The sequence below is a fragment of the Aethalodelphis obliquidens genome, unplaced genomic scaffold (genome assembly GCF_003676395.1).
Source record: "Aethalodelphis obliquidens isolate GAN/ISIS:26980383/991018 unplaced genomic scaffold, ASM367639v1 scaffold45, whole genome shotgun sequence".
Classification (NCBI taxonomy): Eukaryota; Metazoa; Chordata; class Mammalia; order Artiodactyla; family Delphinidae; genus Aethalodelphis; species Aethalodelphis obliquidens.
Genome location: NW_020837989.1, coordinates 7,273,204 through 7,293,036, shown reverse-complemented (window position 1 = coordinate 7,293,036; position 19,833 = coordinate 7,273,204). Strand labels below are relative to the sequence as shown.

At 44.5% G+C, this 19,833-nt stretch overlaps 1 long non-coding RNA gene across 1 annotated transcript; it reads right to left on the bottom strand.

Annotated features, from left to right (window-relative positions):
- Positions 1-587: 587 nt before the first annotated feature.
- Positions 588-18,254, bottom strand: LOC113606839 (uncharacterized). Its single transcript, XR_003427710.1, has 4 exons — positions 18,144-18,254; positions 11,303-11,497; positions 6,871-7,016; positions 588-1,633 (listed from the first exon to the last, which is right to left on the bottom strand). It is a non-coding gene; the product is annotated as an uncharacterized LOC113606839 (long non-coding RNA).
- Positions 18,255-19,833: the final 1,579 nt, after the last annotated feature.

Here is a 19,833-nt window from a genome sequence, read left to right as displayed (position 1 = left end):
GGAAAACTGTTTGGTGGTTTCTCACAATACTAAACGGATCCTTACCGTATGATTCAGCAATTGCATTCCTTGGTATCTTCTCAAATGAACTGAAAACTTTTGGCAACACAAAGACCTTACACGAATGTTTATAGCAGGTTTATTCATAAATGCCAAAACTTAGAAGCAACCACAACGTGCTTCAGTAGGTGGACAGATAAACTGTGGTATATTCAGACAGTGCAGTATTATTCAGCAGTAAAAAAAAAAAAAAAAAAAAAAACAGCTATCAAGCCATAAAAAGACATGGAGGGCTTCCCTGTTGGCGCAGTGGTTAAGAGTCGGCCTGCCAATGCAGGGGACACGGGTTCGAGCCCTGGTTCGGGAAGATCCCATATGCCGCGGAGCAACTAAGCCCATGATCCACAACTACTGAGCCTGCGCTCTAGAGCCCGGGAGCCACAACTGCTGAGCCCGCGTGCCACAACTACTGAAACCTGTGTGCCTAGAATCTGGGCTCTGCAACAAGAGAAGCCACCACAATGAGAAGCCTGCACACCACAACGAAGAGTAGCCCCCGCTCGCCACAACTAGAGAAAGCCTGCGTGCAGCAACGAAGACCCAATTCCGCCAAAAATAAATAAATAAAAAAGAAACAAAGTCTATTAAAGAAAACCCCAAAACCTCCAAATATTTAAGACATGTAGACAGGGGTACTAAGAACTCTAGTTTGATATTAATGATGTAAGTATATGACTAGTCTCACATGGACAGACAACAAGGTACTACAGAGAGTAGGCTGGAGCAGTAAGTAGCCAAAAGGAAAAGAGAAACAGGATAAAGAAAGGGCACCAAGCCCTCCTATCAGGGGCTCCATCAACACACTAGAGACTAGTAGTATACTAGCTGGCTATATATATTTGTGCTCCTGATACCTGCAAATAAAAAGATGCTAACCATTGTTTTAAAAAAAAAGAATTTGTAACTGCCCTTCTCCCCCATCCAGTGGGGCGTGTGAGGCACAGGAGCTCCCTGTGCTGGGAGCTCAGTGCCCAGTTTTCACCCTGGCATTGCCTCTGGTTGGCTGTGCAACCTGGGACAAGTCCCTTTCGCTCTCTAGGTCCATTTTCTCTTTGTGTAAAGTGGGCTTGCAATTCTCAAGGGTCTCTTATTTCTTAAGGTTTTATGCATTATTTCCTGGGAGCAGAACCTTTTGAACTTTTCCTAAGATAAGGGTAATTAATTAGAGTAACCATTGATAAGGGTAATTAATTAGACTAACCATTTACTAAGTATTATTGTCTCACTTAATCTAGAGAACAACTCTCTACTATTAGCCCTGTTTTACAGATGGGGCAACTGAGGCTTAGGGAAATTGACCAATGCCACAACGCTGATCAGTGGTGGCATCAGGATTCGAAGAAGGTAGACTCCTCTGCCCTCCCTCTCCACCACTCTGCAGGAAGAGCCTCTAGGTTCTGTGGCCTGGGAGAGGAGAACAGAGAATATAAAATAAAAGCACTTTATGTAAGACAGGAAATGGGTCTGACCTTGGACACTCTCCCAGTTACCTCTAACATCACAGAGAACAATGGCAGAGCCCCTAGGGCACAGCAAACTTCAGAGGATGGAGGGTGTGGAGGTTTCAACATCACTGGTGAAGGAAAGGCAGACTCTAGGGGCTGAACTCTGGAGATAAGAATGCATTTAGGGGAAGATAATACGGACTTATAAAACAAGGGAAAAATTAAAGGGTTATCACTCCACTAGACTGTTCAGAAAATTTACAACTTTTCTTCTTTTTGTGAATCACAAATTTCTTTTTCCTTGAGATAAAGAATTGATCCTCTCAGAGAAAAAGCAAACATTAATCATTAAACTTTGCCTACAATTTCATGACGTTTATCAAATTCCTAAGAAGACCCATGGCCTAGGGAGACTCCTAAGAATCATTAACCAATAATTATGTTAAAAGTAATAGTGGGGCTTCCCTGGTGGCGCAGTGGTTGAGAGTCCGCCTGCTGATGCAGGGGACATGGGTTCGTGCCCGGGTCCGGGAAGATCCCACATGCCGCGGAGCGGCTAGGCCGGTGAGCCATGGCCGCTGAGCCTGTGTGTCCGGAGCCACGACAGTGAGAGGCCTGCGTACAGCAAAAAAAAAAAAAAAAAAGTAATAGTGGAAACCAACCATTTAACTGTCAAGTACTCTAACATTTACAAAATAACTTTGCATACATTACTTAATCTTTCCAATAAGTAGGCTGTTAATCCCCACCCCACCCCACCCCCTTTATTTTTTTTGCCACACCGAGCACAGCACGTGGGATCTTAGTGGGATTTTAGCTCCTCGACTGATAGGGATAGAGTAGGATAGTACTCTACCTTACTCTATCCATCACAGGTAGTTGTAGAAGTCCCAGCAGGGGATCATAGATAGAGAGGGAAACCTAGGGAACTTTGGGAGACCACTGTAAGTTAATGATCGCTCAAGAACTATCGGGAACGTCGTGGAACGAAGCAGCCTTGTTTAACTATAAAGCCATAAATAAAAGCATGAGATATGCCCAGGTTATTAAGTGAAAGAAAAAAATGAGGCCTGCATTCTGCTGGTGGAGTTCAGCAAGACAGGGATCCTTAGGACCAAGGACAGGAATTTAAGGGAAAGGTGACATTCCAAAGTAGGAGACCCTCATTATACAGAAACCTGAGACTATTCAACATATTTTAGTATATGTTACCACCCTGCTGCAGATTTGAGTAAGCGCTATGACAGTGCTAGTGTGACCTCATAGGGTCAAACACTCTCCTGCCTGATACAAAGGAGGAGCCAGTGATGTAAGCCTGATGTCTACTCGAAGAATGAGGAAGACGGTCTTTTCCCCTTCCCCCACTTTCCTTTGACTATAAAAATGTAGCCTGCTTAATCCTTGGGGCAGAGCCCCTTCACCTGCCAGCTTGTACCCCGCACAAGCATCCTATATTAATAAATCTACTTCTTGCCTATCACTTTGCCTCTCGCTGAATTCCTTCTGCGCTGAGACACAAAGAACCTGAGCCTCAGTTAAGTCCAGACACAGGTGAGTGACTCTAATTAAAAGACTGGGTTCAAGTCCCAGTCTGGGTTTAGGTTGGGTTTGAGTCCCAGCATGTGGGTTCAAGTCCCAATCAGCAGTGCACGGTTTCACGACCAGGGATCAAACCCGTGCTCCCTGCAGTGGAAGCGCAGAGTCTTAACCACTGGACTGCCAGGGAAGTCTCACAATACCCATTTTTATAGGTGAGAAAACTGAGACTCAAAAGAGCCAGGGAAGGGGTGACTGTACTTGGGCAGGTTTCTTTTAGGACGGCCACATACGCTTATACCCCTTTATACAGTATTAAATTCACTTCTACCTTTACTTTTTTAAAGAACAAGATTGTGCCCATCAGTGTGCAACAGATGTGGCTCATTCTTCATTGTTTTTACAACTGTGTAGTATTTTGTTAGAGGCTGCATCATGGGTTATTTAACCAGTCCCCTATTGGTGAGTATTTTGGCTCTTTCCCGAGCTGAAATGGGTAATTATGCACATATGATTTCCTACATATATGAGAATTTGCCTGTTAGATACATTCTCAGAAGCGGGTTTAGTAGGTCAAGGGCATGTACTTTTAAAGTTTTCACAGTAACAAATTATCCTCCAAGGGGTACCACTCATTTGCTTTCCACAAGCTGAGGGTGAAAGGGACTGTTTCTGTCTATCCCAGCAAGCGCTGGCTGCCACACTTCTCACCCTGGATCGGTCTCTGAAGAGTGCAAGTGGCAGCTCCTTGTGGGGCTGCACTCCTGGACTCGGTTCCTATTCCTCACTTTATCAAAGATTTTGTACGACTGGAACCTGTCTGAAGGTGAGAGTTAAGATGTCAGGGCCCAGGAAACTATATCTTGGAGAAGCGCTTGAAAGGACTCTGTGGAAATTAGGACAGCCAGACTCATGCCCTGCCCCTCATTGAAGGGCTGTCATTAAGATAAGGGAGCACAAAGTGCTGTGCATCCAGGTGGGGTGAAGGTCAACAGCAGGTATGGTGCAGCAGCTCTCCTACTAATCTAAGAAAGCCCTCAGGGACATAGAGAATAGACTTGTGGTTGCCAAGGGCGGGGGCGGTGGGAGAGGGCTGGATTGGGAGTTTGGGATTAGCAGATGCAAACTATTATATATAGAATGGATAAACAACAAGGTCCTACTGTATGGCACAGAGAACTATATTCAATATCCTGTGATAAACCATAATGGAAAAGAATATGAAAATGAATGTGTATATATATGTATAACTGAGTCAGTTTGCTGTACAGCAGTAATTAACACAACATTGTAATTCAATGATACTTCAATTTAAAAAAAAAAGCCCTCAGATCTCGCCAACATTCTCCCTAGAAGACTGCTGAGGTAGTGAGCTCCCTGTCAGTAAGGGTATTCAAGCAGAGATCAAGGTATGCAGGACAGGGTTGACTGGTAGTTTCTATTCCCACATCTTTTTGGTGTGTCTTCCTCTGTTGCAGAGGCTGGAAAGGGAACAGTTAGTTACATCTCCTATACTCCTGGAAGCTACAGTTCTGTCTATAAAACAGGAAGGTCAAAAGGTGGTGGAGGATATCTGCTGCTTCAGGCTGTTTTCTGCTGTCAGGAGAGGCTGTAGAGAGGAGGCGATTTTCTATAGAGTCATCCTGGCTTTGTTCTCGAGGTTGTCTAAAGGCATGCCGCGGCAGGCCCCAGGCCCAATCCCTGGGACACAGCAGCAGCCTTGGGTTCCTGACCACAGTGGTTCCAGGGGTCTCCTGCTTCCCTGCCCTCCTGATTATGGGGGAGGTGGTGACTCCCCGGGTGCCACTTCAGAGGCATTGTTCTGAGAACCCTTCCTGTAAGTCCAGTCTACAGCCCCCTCCTCCGACCCTCCTAATGGCTCTGTAAGCCCCTAATTCCCATTATGAAATCTATTTCTGGTATTTTCCTGCGTAAAATACGGTTTCCTACCCTAACCCTGACTGATGGGAGGCAGGGATGTGCAAAACCTACAATGTAGTTTCCTACTCTCAATTTCTATGACTTTTCCACATTGTTCCATGGCAGAAAAAGCAGTACTCGAAATCCGATGTTTTTACTGAGGGACATGTGGCGATGCTGGCAGGAGAAAGGGGTGGCCCAGCTCGCCCCTCACTTCCCTGGCTGCATCTCCAGGCCCTGACTTGCCCAAGCAGAGGTGAGTTTGATGTGACCCATGGCTTCTCAGATCTACTCTCTCTTGTTCCCTTGGCACTGATGCTAAGTCTGGCCCTAATTGTACTCAGGGTTCCAGGACAGGTGGTCTGACCTTAACTTGGGGGTTTTCTGGGGATAAGTGATAAAGAACATTTCCTTCCTCTGCTGCCTTGTGGGCTCTTGAGGAGAAAGCTCCCCATGAAATGGGTAAAGTTGTGACAGAAAATTCACAGGATGCCAGAACCAGACTTAGCCCTGCCCACAGTCTAAGGGAGAAATCCCTGTTATAAGCGCTACCCACATTGTGCTTAATACCCATTGTCTCCTTTAACCCTCTCAACAACTCTAAGCAATAGGACTTATTCTCACCATTTTACCTATGGCTCAGAGATGGGGACAGCTTGCCCAAGGTCACACAGCTAACATGGAAGTCACAAAAGCAGGATGGGAATGAGTGTGTTTTTCTGTGATCTTAACTACAGGTTGTCCAGCATCCTAGAAGCCATCTAGTTCAACGTTCTCTCCCCTCCCATAAAATTCCTGAAGGTTTCCTCTTCCTTGTGTGTTACAATCTTTCCAATAGACAGTGGAAAATATGTATTAGATGGAAATTAGCACATTTTGACTAACAATTTTATATTTAGAAGTTTACCTATAGGATATAATAGGGAGTGTTCAAACATGTATGTAAACTCAAGGGTACTCATTACAGCCTTAGTTATACTTGTAAAATTATAAGCAAGCTATTTGTCAAGTCATAATGCTAGGGAAATTAATGATGATACATTTATCCAATTGAATGGTATTCAGTTATACATGGTAATATATATTGAAATTAATTGATATGTAAATCCAGGTTTTTCAAAAGTTAATTTGTCCAGCAGTTACTGAGTATCAACTATGTTTGAGGCACTTCACCCATGTCATTCTCTCTGTTATTTCAGTTTTGTGTGCACATCTCTTCCTCCCAGGGCTGCGAGAGCCTTAGAAGCAGGGACGTGAATGATGTCACGTGCTCACTGCTGTAGCCCCACGATGCCCAGGTGCTCAGTAATGTTGAGTAAATGGACCCCTAAAGAGTTATGCTTAGGATTTAAAAATTATCTTTAAGGAGCATTATTTTTTGCCACCAACACAACTTCTCTAAACCTCTCTTTGCCTGTCTGTCAAGATTTAGCTCCTGGAGTTACTGGAAAGAAGAAGGGAGAAGTTCCCATAAAAGTCTCCAGGTGCAAGATCTCAGGCCCAGGAGCTCCTGTCGGGGAGGTAAGGAGACTTATGAGATCCCGCTGACCTCCTCCGGGCAGGAGGAGACCTGGTGGAGATGCTGCTAGACGCTCCCTGGGGGCCACCGGAGCATTCCTTGGGCTGCTGAAGGAGGTGCCTCCCGCCCCAGGCAGGCAGACACCTCACTCTTGCGCTCAAGCACCGTGCGGGTGAGGGGTGGGAGTGGTCATGGCTTTGGCAGGGGTTGAGCAAGCACAGGTTTGGCATGCAGGAGCTGCAACGCCCAGCTCTCAGCTGTTTGAGCCATAGAAGGCTCAGGAGCTTAAATACTGCACTGCCTACCTTGCCTGTTGTGATGCAGGCTCTGCTCCTTGGGAAGAACAAACGGCCAAAAGCATGAATGGATGGATAGATGGGCTTCTCCTACCCTCAACACGGAGACGCCTCACAGTTGCTCTACGAGTCTGTTCTTTCTCCTCCTCCTTCCGATGAAGTACCCCCATGCTGGCCACTCCGCTGGGTGCTGGGGATCCACCGGGGCCAGGGTGCAGTCCCTGCCTTCCATGAGCTTAGCTGGAAATCATGAATATCAATCAGGGTTTCCCATACATAAATTAAAAAAATTTCAACTGTGATAAGCGCTCTGAAGGAAAATTTAGCAAGGCTGAGTGTGTGTAACAAAAGCAGTTACTCTTATAAAGGGGACCAGGAAGGTTTTCCTGAGGAAGAGGGAAGTCCCCTGCACAGCAATGTTCTCTTCACCTTGCTGCTGTAACAACATGTGGCTTCCCCCTGAGGTCACTGCTTCCTCTGCAGGCCTCTAAGAGAGGGCTGCTTTCCTCTCTCCTCTCTAAGACAGCTCCCTTGGAACACGTGGCAGCAGTCCGCAGCACCTCTACTTGTTGCGGCATGCACAGCCCTCAGGGCCGCCCCCTCTTCCACTTAACACCCTCTTTCTCTCTTTTTCCCTTTCTTGCCCTCTCTCTCCCTCCACCATTTCCCTATGATCATTCTTGATTAGTTCAACCGCATAAAGGAATCACCTGTACTCCATCCTCTTACGTCCTTGACCACCTTTTCTTTCAGTTTGTCCTCCACACACTGACTCCCACCATCACACCCCAGACCTTGTCATTATCAAAACCTGCACCACTATTCTGAAAAAAGTTTTATTGAAGTATGGTTGATTTACAATGTTGTGTTCCTACACTACTTTCAAAGTCTATTTCAAGCATCCCATTCTCTGGGTGCCTCACCAACACCTACTGGTCCATCTCACATCCACTAATTTGCAGACCCTACCAGATCTTTGACCACGTCAGGGCCTCCTGTCCACTGATGCTGCTCTGAGACCCACCCACTGCTCTTCGCCCCCTCATAGCTTCATTCCCCTTTTTACCCACTGATTGGTCAGTTGTGGAGTCTCCCTGCCATACACTCTCATCTCTCTTGTCCCTCTCCTTGTATTGTATCCACCTTCCAAAGCCACAACACTGACCGGATGCACCTTTGCCTCTACTTTGAGACTACACCCAAGTGGTTGAATGTGGCTAGAGAACAACAGCCGGATTTGCCAACCCGTCACATTTTAAATTTATGAAAACCTCAGGTGGGTCCTAGCACCGCAGGGAAAATCTACTCTTTGTCTTATTTATGTGGTTCTTCCACTCTTCAAGAGGACTATTTCCTACCTCTTCTCTCTATTCAAACCTCCATTACTCTCCCCTTTTCACTGTCAGCCGATGGCATTGTTCTCATTTCATTGAGAAAACAGAAGCAATCAGAAGAGAACTTCCTTATCCTCCAGCCACTAAATCTATCCACTGACCTGTGTCTGAATCCATATACGAGGCTTTTTCTCCCATGAAAGTGGCTGAGCCATCCTCATCCTGTCCTAAGTCCCTTTATCTTGAGCACTGGATCTCATCCCCTTTCCTTCACCTACTTAAGAGTCTTCCTCCTGCAATGATCCTTCCCTCTCTCTTGCACCATCAGCCCTTCCCTTTCTACGGCATCATTCCCATGAACATATAAACATACCATAGTACCTTTAATCTCTCATCTCTCTGCTCCCTTTCATAGCAAAACTCCTTAAAAGACTTGTCTCTATTCACCCTCTCCAATTTCTCACTTTCCATTCTCGTGAATCTACCTCAGCCGACTTTCATCCTTATTATTTAACTGAAACTGCTTTTGCCAGTGGCAACTATGGTTCCTGTTGCCAAATCCAATGGCTAAAACTTAGCCCTCCCCTCAGTTGTCTTGACAGGAGTAGACATTTCAGTCCCCACCCCCCTTTCCTTTTGGCCGTGCCACGCGTCATGTGGGATCTTAGTTCCCCGAACAGGGATCAGGGATCAAACCTATGCACCCTGCAGTGGAAGCGCAGAGTCTTAACCCCTGGACCACCAGGGAAGTCCTCAGTCCTTTTTACACACACTATTTTCACCGCTGTGGTGATAGACTCTAAGATTCCACCTCCTTTGATATTTATGGTATTCATGCCCTTGTTTATCTCCTCCTCTTGAGTGTGGGTGGGACCTGTGCTTGCTTCTAACCAATAGAATGTGGCAAAGATGATGTAATGTCACTTTCATGATTACATCGTCATATAAGGTCTTGGTTTACTAGCAGACTCTAGAGACTTCAAAGTTAGTTGGCTTTAAAGAAGTAAGTAGTCATGTTAGGAGGCCCATATGGTTAGGAGCTGAGGGCCAGCGAGAAGCTGACAGGCAGCAAGAAGCTGGGGCCCTCGGTCCTACAACAGCAAAGGAATTAGTTGTGCCAGAAACCTGAGCGAGCTTGGAGGAATATTATTTTCCAGTTGTGTCTCCAGATGAGACTATAGCTCAGCCAACACGTAGTTGCAACCTGTGAGCCCCTATAAGCTTAGGACCAAGTTAAGCCATGCCTGAACTTCTGACCCAGAGAAACTGTGAGACAATAAATGTATGTCACTTTAAGCCAGGAAGTTTGTGGTAATTTATTACACAGCAATAGGAAACTAATATAACCATTCATCTTCTTTTATATGGTTATGTTTTTTCCATAGTGGCATCTTATACTGTATTTTTAAAAACTCAGACACAAGTTATTTGCATATTAAACAGGTACTATTCTGTACCTTCATATGGTAAATCATGACCACGGAACCCTAGGGTCTAAGTGAGGGGTCAGAAGAGAACCCAAAGGTTCTCACACTTCTTACCAAGTGTGACCCTGACCAAACACCTTTGTCTCTCTGAGGTTCAACTTCCCATATATAAAATGTATAGGAGATTTCCCTGGCAGTCCAGTGGTTAGGACTTTCACTGCCGTGGCCTGGGGTTCAATCCCCGGTCAGGGAACTAAGATCCCGCAAGCCAAGTGGTATGGCTAAGAAAAAAAAAAAAAAAATGAATGGGTTGCAGCAGACCATCTCAAAGAAACTCTAAAGTGTAATATATAATGATTCTGTGGCTGACTGAGGGCCTATCCAGTCTTCTTTGGAGGGAGGGATGTTGCTGAAGCAGGGAACAGAAGGACTCACAGAGCTGAAAGATTTGGGAGATGAATTTCTTCCCCTATTTCATCTGTGAGAAACTGAAGCCCAGATGAAAGGGACTTGCTAGTACATGGCAGAGCTAGCCTCAGCCCTTTCCTTTGGGCCCCTACATCAGTGTTTTTTTGGCAACAGGAGACACTTCTCTCTTCTAAGCTCTCCCAGGTCCTTTGTTACCGTTGTGAGGTAACCCCAAGGTCTGCCTGCCCTACAGGGGCTTAGTGGGTTTGCTCCAGATCTCTTAGAGGGCTTGGTTCCAATCCTGGGAATATTCCTCACCCAATGCTGCCTTTTCCTGCCTTATTTCAGGAGGACCTACCAGTTGGCGCTGTCTTATGCCGAGACTGAGATCAAGGAAGCTATTGTCTGAGTAAGAGGTTAGGGGAGGATCTGTGGGTACGATGGAAGCTGTAAGTTGGTTTCAGATAGATTGGAAGCTAGAGCTTTGGAGAACCTGAGCCCAGTAAGCTCTCGGAGGCTTCCCGCCACACACTCCTACTTTAAAAATTAATATTCACGGGGCTTCCCTGGTGGCGCAGTGGTTAAGAATCCACCTGCCAATGCAGGGGATACGGGTTTGAGCCCTGGTCTGGGAAGATCCCACATGCCGCGGAGCAGCTAAGCCCGTGCGCCACAACTACTGAGCCTGCGCTCTAGAGCCCGCAAGCCACAACTACTGAAGCCCGCATGCCGAGAGCCCGTGCTCCGCAACAAGAGAAGCCACCACAAGGAGAAGTCTGCGCACCGCAACAAAGAGTAGCCCCCGCTCACAACTAGAGAGAGCCCGTGCGCAGCAACAAAGACCCAACGCAACCAAAAAAAAAAAAAAAAAATTAATATTCACATTTTTAAAAAGACGTCCATAGTTAAACCCTTAATTTTTTTAATCAAAGGATTTATAATTAAAGCTAGAGTCTCCTTATCTGACCCTCTCCATTCCTCTTTCTGGGGCTAGCCTTTTTTTTTAATTGGTTTTTTGTTTTAGTTCTTCAGTTCTCCATCTCTTTGTATAATACACTTCAATGATATTTCTCAACTAATCAACATGCTGTTAGATGAAAATTTATGCCTGTCAATCTCCCCCACTCCTCCTGTCAATATAATTATTGCACTTTTAGTTCTTTTTTACTTATCTTTGTACTTTTAAAAATTATAGTTCTTTTAGTTCTTTTTTACTTATCTTTGTACTTTTAAAAATTATATAAGCATAAAGATAAACTTCTTAAATTATAAAGAGTACTTGTGTTAGTTTCCTATTGCGGTTTTAGCAAATTACCACACGTTTTGTGGATAAAACAAGAGAAATTTGTTGTCTTACAGTGCTGGAGGTCAGAAGTCCTAAAATCAAGATGTTGGCAGGGCTGTGTTTTTTTCTGGAGGCTCTAGGGAGAATCCCCTTCTTTGCTTCTCCAGCTTCTAAAGGCCTCCCGCACTCTCTTGGCTTGTGGCTCCTTCTCCATCTCCAAAGCCAGTAGAGGAGCATCTTCTCTTCTCTGACCTTTCTGCTTCCCTCCTATAAGAACCATTGTGATTACATTAGGCCCGACTTGGATAATCCGGTATAATCTCCTCTTGTCAATATCTTTAACTTAATCACATCTGCAAAGTCTCTTTGGCCATCTAAGGTAACATATTCACAGGCTGTGGGGATTAGGACCTGGACAGCTTTGGGGGCCATTATTCTGCCTACTCCACCATTCATCCCAGTTTACCTGGAACAGTCCCACTATATGCCTGGTGTCCTGGTGTAACTATTAATACAGCTCCCATTGTAAAGCAATTATACTCCAATAAAGATGTTTAAAAAAATATTAATACAGCCCCTTTTATTCTCAAAAGTGTCTCCACTTGAACAAAAAATTATAACACCCCACTTATCCAATGTTTCCCAATCTCTTTTATACCATAACACATGTGGAAAACGATAACATTTTATAGATCCTCAGGATATAAGAACAAGCCTACTCATGACTAGAGGTAATTGTCTCAGAAGCTCTGGCCACGTTAGGACCCAGCTGGCTGCTCCAAGGGGCAAAAGTATCAACATCTCAGCACCCCTACAACCCACTTATGGTAAGCCATTGGCCACTGCATACCACTGCAAAGTCTTCCTTACACTAAAGCAATATAATATGTTTTAAAGCCTGTTCTTCTGATATGCTCCTGTGTGAGCAGCATTTAATTCCAAGGAGTGTACCCGGGTTCTCATACACATGCCCTGACGCTCCTGTCATTGCAATCCTGCCTGCAGGTTAGTTCAGGTTGTCAGACTGCTGGCATCTTTTCCCATATGCCCTCTGGTTCTGTGTCCCTGCAGAATTCCCCATCCCTCGCGCATTCTCCCAGGCACCAAGAGTGTTGGTGTGGTGGCAGAGAGGTCCCGTTGGATTCTCTGGATGGGCTTTTTAGACAGCTTGCAAAATTTTTCTCTGGGTCTTCAGAGTGCATATGTCTCTTAACTTTGTAACACATGTTTTTTTTCTTTAAACATACTCGTTTACCACAAAGCCGTTAGTGGTAAAACATTTTATCAACATTACCTCCTTTCTAATCATCAAAAGTCACAAGAGCTTGGCTCAGAGGCACGTTGTAGTGTAGATATGGCACCAGCACTTTTCCTAGTATCTGAGCTGCTGTTTGTTCCCTTAGTGGGGTCCTTGCTTTAACGGCTGCTTTTCATTTCAACCACATTGCTAATTTACTGAACAGGATGCATCTTCCTTGGTCATCACCATGTTACATAATGATGGTGTTTGCCTTTCTTTATAACAATTCCTAATTTCTATAGCCATTTCTAATTTCCATTCCCAAATTAAGAATTTTTTTTTTTTTTTGCATACGCTGGCCTCTCACTGTTGTGGCCTCTCCTGTTGCGGAGCACAGGCTCCGGACGCGCAGGCTCAGCGGCCATGGCTCATGGGCCCAGCCGCTCCGCGGCATGTGGGATCTTCCTGGACCGGGGCACGAACCCGTGTCCCCTGCATCGGCAGGCGGACTCTCAACCACTGCGCCACCAGGGAAGCCCCCAAATTAAGAATTTTTAAGTGAACTTTTTGGCACTGTGCCACTTAATGCATTCTTGAATTATACTGTTATGGCTTACAGAATAGTTTAAATTACACTAACAAAGAATGCTTACTACAGATAATTACTCAATCCACCCACAGAAGTTCCATGTGAACAACGGCATTTCTCTCTGGTTTCTGACAAAAATGGGTGGGCACTTCTGTGTCCCAGCCGAAGTGTAGCACACTTTACAGTTCACTCTTTTGAACATCAGTCAGGCTATTATAAGATACCTCGTGAAAGTTTAAATTTGGGTAGGATTCTAAATACTCTAAATTCTGCATACGAAGTAGGACTTCATTAACATTTTTATACCACACCATCTTAAATACATGTAATGCAGCTATGTATACAGAGACCGTGTTGTGTACCCTGGGTGTTTTTGTTTTTTCCTTAACCACATGTGCTCCTTCTACATGTGCTATTTTGTAACTGCCATGTATGTGGGGGCCAAGGGCTGGGAAGCCAGAACCAGGAGACACATGACGTGTGTGACTCTGGGTGTGTTGCCCCTCCTCTCTAGGCCTCGGTTTCTCCACTAAGGATGAGAGGTTGGACTCACTGAGCCAAGAGGGGCTTTCCAGCTCTGATAATCTAGAGTTAAAGGAGGCTCCCTGGAAGAATCCCTCATTCTCTTTATGTCTAGGGATGTAAATAGAAGAAAAAGAGAACAAAGGGGAAGGAAAAGAAACAGCTACAAGAAAAAACGGGAAGGAGCAGATAGGTGTTGATAAGAGAAGGGGAAAGGAAAGAAGCAGCAAGATGCCTAGACTCACAAAGTGTGAGTATGGACTTCATTTATTAAAAAATAGGTTTCAATTCCCAATGTTTTTAAAGAACACTGGCTGTGGAGTTATACAGAGTTTGACTCCTGGCTTTATCACTATATTCTTGTGTGACTTTGGGCATAGTTTTCCTGTCTCCTTGCCTCAGTTTCATCTATTAAGTGGAATGAAAAATAACAACCTCATAGGATCTCAGTGGGGAGTAAATGAGTTTGTAAAGCATATAGCACCCAGTGAATCAGAGATCTTACTGTCATTGTCATCACTTTTCATGGAGTCCCTCTGAGACAGCGGGGGCAGGAATTCTCCTTCCTTTAAGGTGTTTGCAGGTCGCCCTTCCCCTTCCCATCCTCATGAGGCCAAACAACTCCCACTTCCTGAGTGAAGAACCCAGAGAGGCGAAGCACACATGTTCCCCCCATGCTACCCAGGTCTGTCCCTCCACTGGATGTGGACAGTGAGAGTAATGAGAATCACCTCTTGTGTGGATATATTGATCAGTACAGTGTGCCAAGTGCTCTGAAACCCATCAGACCCTCTTCTGGCTGAGAGATGAGGAGGCAGAGGCTCAGGGAGGTTAAGCCCCAAGAGGTCATGTCATGTGTCCAGGGGTATAGGAGGCTGGGAAGCTGCATCTCAACACTTTTGTCCCAGTACCCATAACCTGGGGAGGCGTTCGCTCAGCTTCTCCGGGGAGGCTGGGCTCCTGCGTGTTCTCTGCCCTTTGATGGCGTTCCCCACCCTGCTGCTTCACTAACCGTGGGTGCTGCTGAGTGGTGGTTGTGGTGAGATGGTCAAGTATGTGGTCACTGGCACTCCGGCTTCAGCAATGATCAGCCGTGCGACCCTAAATGTTTTAAATCTTTCTAAAGCCCACTTTCCTCATCTGTAAAATGGGGATAACGCCTTATGCCTAGAATGAGAAGTTGAGACAGGGTTTCTTGAGAAAGTGATTTACTAAGGGAGTGTTCTCAGGAGAAGGGGTGTGAGGGAAGCAGAAGGGAAGAAAAGGGAAAAGCTAAGTGAGGATGCAGTCTCAGGTGGAGACTAGCTTCAGCCCGATCCCACAGGGAGCTCTGGAGCACAAGTTGCATCATAAGCTGGTCCCACCTTAAAGTCAGGGGACTGACCTTTGGTTCCCATCCCCCTTAACTAATTGGCTGTGGACTGCACTTCCCCCATCTGTCATAGAGTGTGAAGGAAATGGATCGGGGACCCAAGGGATCCTGAAAGAAGAGATGGAGAGAAAAAGGGGAAATTGAGCAGGACTCATATGACATACACAATCAATAAACATAAACCCTCTCCTTTTTATACAAAAGGCTGTATCACCATTCTCTTCATATTTTCCCTTAGGAATATAACTGGAATTTGCTTCAAAATAATTTAGGGTGCAGGGGCATTAGGTGGGAATAGATAATCGGGGGGTGGTGGTGGTGGTGATGGTATTGGGTTGGGATACAGATAAATAATGTTGGCCAAGAACTCTCTCCAAACAGAGTTGGTTTCACACCCAGCAGCCAATCAAATCTGCTCTTTTGAACACCATCAATGGTCATTCTTTGCTAACCACAATGGTCTGTTTTCAGTCCTCTTCTTATGTGAACAAGCAGTAGCATTTGACATAGGTAGTCTCTCCCCTCCTTGAAAAACTTTCTTCACTTGGCTTCCCAGACACCACCACTTCTGGTTTGCCTCCTAGCTCAGTGACCGTGCCTTCATGGTTCCTTCTGCTCATTCCCAGTCATCTCTCTATGCTCTCCTAGACTTGATTTTTGGATTTCCTCCCATAGTTATTTGCACTCACTTCCCTGTTGAGCTCATCTAGTCTCTTTGCTTAACTACCATAAATATGCTGACAATGGCCAATTTTTTATCTCTAGGCTGGACCTCTCTACTCTCCACAATCATCCCAATGCCTACCTGACCTCTTCCCTTGGATGTCTCACAGGCGCTTCACACACAACAGGCTCCCCTTGCTCCCCACCAAAACCTGCCCCTGCCACTGTCTCTCTGTTCTAGTAAAAGGCAACTCTATCTTTCCCGTTGCTCAGGCCAAAGTGTTTGGCTCCTCCCTCTCATACTCCACTTCCAGTCCATCGATGTGTCCAACCTACGATAAAATTATTTTCAGAAACTGACCACCTTCACTGCTGTCACTCTTGTCAAGTCATCACAATCTTATCCTGGCTTACTACAACTGCCTCCCAACAGGTCTCGCTGTTTCTGCCCTTGCCTATATCAATCCAATAGACAAAGCATCCTTTTAAACCCAAATCAGATCATGGCACTCCTCTGCTGAAACTCCTCCAGTATCTTCCCATCTCACTCAGAATAAAAGCCAAAGCCCTTAAAGTGGCTCACAGAGCACTATACAATTTTCACCCATTTGTTGTTGCTCTGACCTAATCTACTTCTCTTTCCCTAGCTCTCTTTGCTCCAGCCACAGTGACCTCCTTGTCATTCTTCAAACGGAAGAGGCGCAGTCCCACCCCAGGGCCTTAGCATATGCTATTCCCTCGGCCCAGAATGCTCTTCCCAGTGTTCACATGGCCTGTTTCTTCACCTATTTCAGGTGTTTATTTACATTTCATCTTCTCAGTGAGAGCTTTCTTGACTATTTAAAAAGTTGCAATCCCTTCCCTCTGCCTCCAGACTCCCTCTTCCACTTTCCTGATTTACTTTTCTCCATAGCAGATGCACCGCTGACATATGTATATTACTTAGTTATTCTTAGTTATTTCTGTTGCCTGTCTCCTCCCACTAAAATATAAACTGCACAAGAGCAGGGGTTTTTGTCTATTTTGTTCACTGTTGTATCCCTAGAGCCTGGCACAATGATACTCAATAAATACTTATCGATAAAAATATGAATACATTTCCTCATCCTTATCTTCTTACTGTTTGATTTGATTCTTAATTTCTGTTATTATATTTTAAATTTCCAAATTTTAATTTAAAATTAATTTTAAAATTTATAATTTTTATTTTTCTCAGAATATTCTTTTTTAAAGCATATTGTTTTTATTTCATGATTGCAACATCTTATCTCTCTGAGGTTTTTTTAGGGCAGCATTTCTCCAACAAGAGGCAACATCAGAATCACCTGGAGGGCTTATTGAAACAGATTGCTGGGCCCCACTGCTGGAGTTTCTGATGCGGATTCTGGAGTGGGACCCCAGTTTGTGCTTTTATGTTTTGCATAGTTTCTTCCAACGTGCCTTCATGTGTTTGTGCATTCCAAGGTGCTTTCATGTGTTTGTGCATTTGATTATTCTTCTTAGAGGCTTTTCTTAGATGTCTGGTAATCTCTTTCAAATTTTAAAATTAACCTTTTAAATACAATAAAGTTCATATATTTTAACTGTCCAGGTAATGGCTTTTGACCAGCGTTTAAGCCTATGTAGCCATCATCCCAATCAAGATGTAGCATTTTAGCACTGCCCCGGAAAGCTCTCAAGTCCCTTTGCTGTCAGTCCGCACCCCACACATCCCAAGCAACCACTGATCAGTTTTCTGTCACTAGATTAGTTTTTGCTCATTCTATATATTTGTATTAATTGAATCATGTAGCATGTAGTCTCTTGTGTCTAGCTTCTTTCACTTAGCATAATGAGATTCATCCTTATCAGTAGTTCCTTCCTGCTATATATGCCACAATTTGTTTATCAATTCATCTCTTGATGAATATTTGAGTTGTTACTAATTTAGCTTTAGTAAGCTGCTTGCTGTGAACCTGTGATTACAAGTCTTTGTATGGATCACAGCCAGGACTAGGGTGAGGCAAGCCGGGAAACCTAGTTCACAAAATTTAAGGAGGCCCTCACTCTTGTGTACCTATAAGTGCCAACTTTGCACTTGCACAACCCTGAGAGGGAGCCCCTCCTTAAATTTTCCACCCAACGCACCAGGCTCTGGGCCCGGTGTGGATATGCTTCTATTTTTCTTGGGTAAAGAGTGAAATTGCGGGCTTCCCTGGTGGCACAGTGGTTGAGAGTCCGCCTGCCGATGCAGGGGATGTGGGTTTGTGCCCCGGTCCGGGAAGATCCCACGTGCCATGGAGTGGCTGGGCCCGTGAGCCATGGCCGCTGAGCCTGTGCGTCCGGAGCCTGTGCTCCACAACGGGAGAGGCCACAACAGTGAGAGGCCCGCGTACCCCCACCCCAAAAAAAGAGTGAAATTGCTCCATCATAGGATAGATATGCATTTAACTTTGTAAAAAACTGCCAACGAGTTTTCTGAAGTGGCTGCACCATTGTACACTCCCACCAGCAAGGGATGAGAGTCCCAGTTGCTCCACATCCTCACCAACACATGTATTTCCACTCTTTTCTTCTCTGTTGCCACAGATGGACTGCTGCAAATATGGCTCACCCGTGCAGTTCTTTCTGTCATCCTCATCTCTTTGGCTTTCCTGATCCAAATGAGATTCAGGAGAGTTTTTGTTGTTAGTCTTGCTGAACTGTCCATGAGCGCTGTTTCAAACAAAGGCGATATAAGCTGTGCAGCTCTGAGTGAGCTCTTCACCTTCAGAAAGGGTTTTTATTGATGCTTTTCTGGGATCTGCCCTCTCCCCTAACCCCCCACCCTGGGTCCCCTCACTCCTCTCTGAGTTTCTTCTCCTTTCTCCTGCACAGCTTCTGTCTGATCTCAGCTGCTTTTGTTGGTCCTTAAACGTATTTTGATAACTATGGATTATATTTCTCTTCTGGCTTTGCTGTAAATAGAATTTGCATTTTTTTTCCTTTTTGCTTTTGTACAGTTTCTAAGAGTAAAAGTCAAAGTGGTTATTTACACAACCATTTTGCACTAGAAATCTTTATATTTCTGAGTAAACAGTGGGGGCAGAGGTGGAGATTTGCATATTGGGGAAAAGTTATCTGGGAAAGATAAGGAGATGTTATTGTATGCTAGTTTCTAATTAGGGCTGCAAAATGATAAGGTTGATAGAGTCCTAACAGTATCTGAAAATTGTTCAGCCTTTTCTCAAGGGTCTCTCTGATAAAGGTGTAGTAAGAACCTTATCTAGAGTCAGTGCATCCCAGGTGCAGATGGCAAAGTCCCACCTCCATCAGTAATTCCAATAGGGAGCTATGTGGTTCTCACAAGCTCTGCCTTTCTGGGGTAAAACATTAGGAGGAGCCACAGAATCAATGAAATTTGAGGTGGGAGATGACCTAAAGGGGGCATTCCTAGACTTGGACTCAGCAGCATTCCAAGCACAGCTCCTGGCACTGAGCAGTCAATGAACTGGGGACTTCTACCAGGGATGGGATGAATTCATTCATCCTCATATTTTGACTACATTCTTTTCTCTTTCCCTGCTGAAATGAATCAACTGGAATAGATTTTTAAAAATATATATATAGGTTATGGAACATATAGAGATTTTAAACATATATACATAAAGTAATATATGTTTATGAAATAATTTAAACAGTACAGACAGTGAAGAATAAAAGTCTTAAGGAAAACAGTAAGTACTGGTATTCATGATTCTAAATTTTAACACTACACATCTGTACATGCCTATATATAGATACTTCTATAAATACATGGCATAGGGTTTGGAAAACAATACTCAAATGCTGGTAACTGTCAATCTTTGGAGAGGAGAGTGAATTTGGGAGAAGGGAAATTTTCACTGTTTATATATACCAGGGAAGTCCATGTTCATTATCTTGATTGTGGTGATGGTTTCACAGGTGAATATATATGTTGAAAGTTATCAAATTATACACTTTAATTATGTGCAGTTTATTGTATATAAATTAAACCACAATAAAGCTGTTAAAATATTCAGTAAAAATTATATAATGCAGTAACATATTTTTATTAGAAATGTTACGCAAGAATTTCCCTGGTGTTACAGTGGTTAAGAGTCGGCCTGCCAATGCAGGGGACATGGGTTCAATCCCTGGTCCGGGAAGATCCCACAGGCCGCGGACCAAGTAAGCCTGTGCGCCACAACTACTGAGTCTGCGCTCTGGAGCCTGTG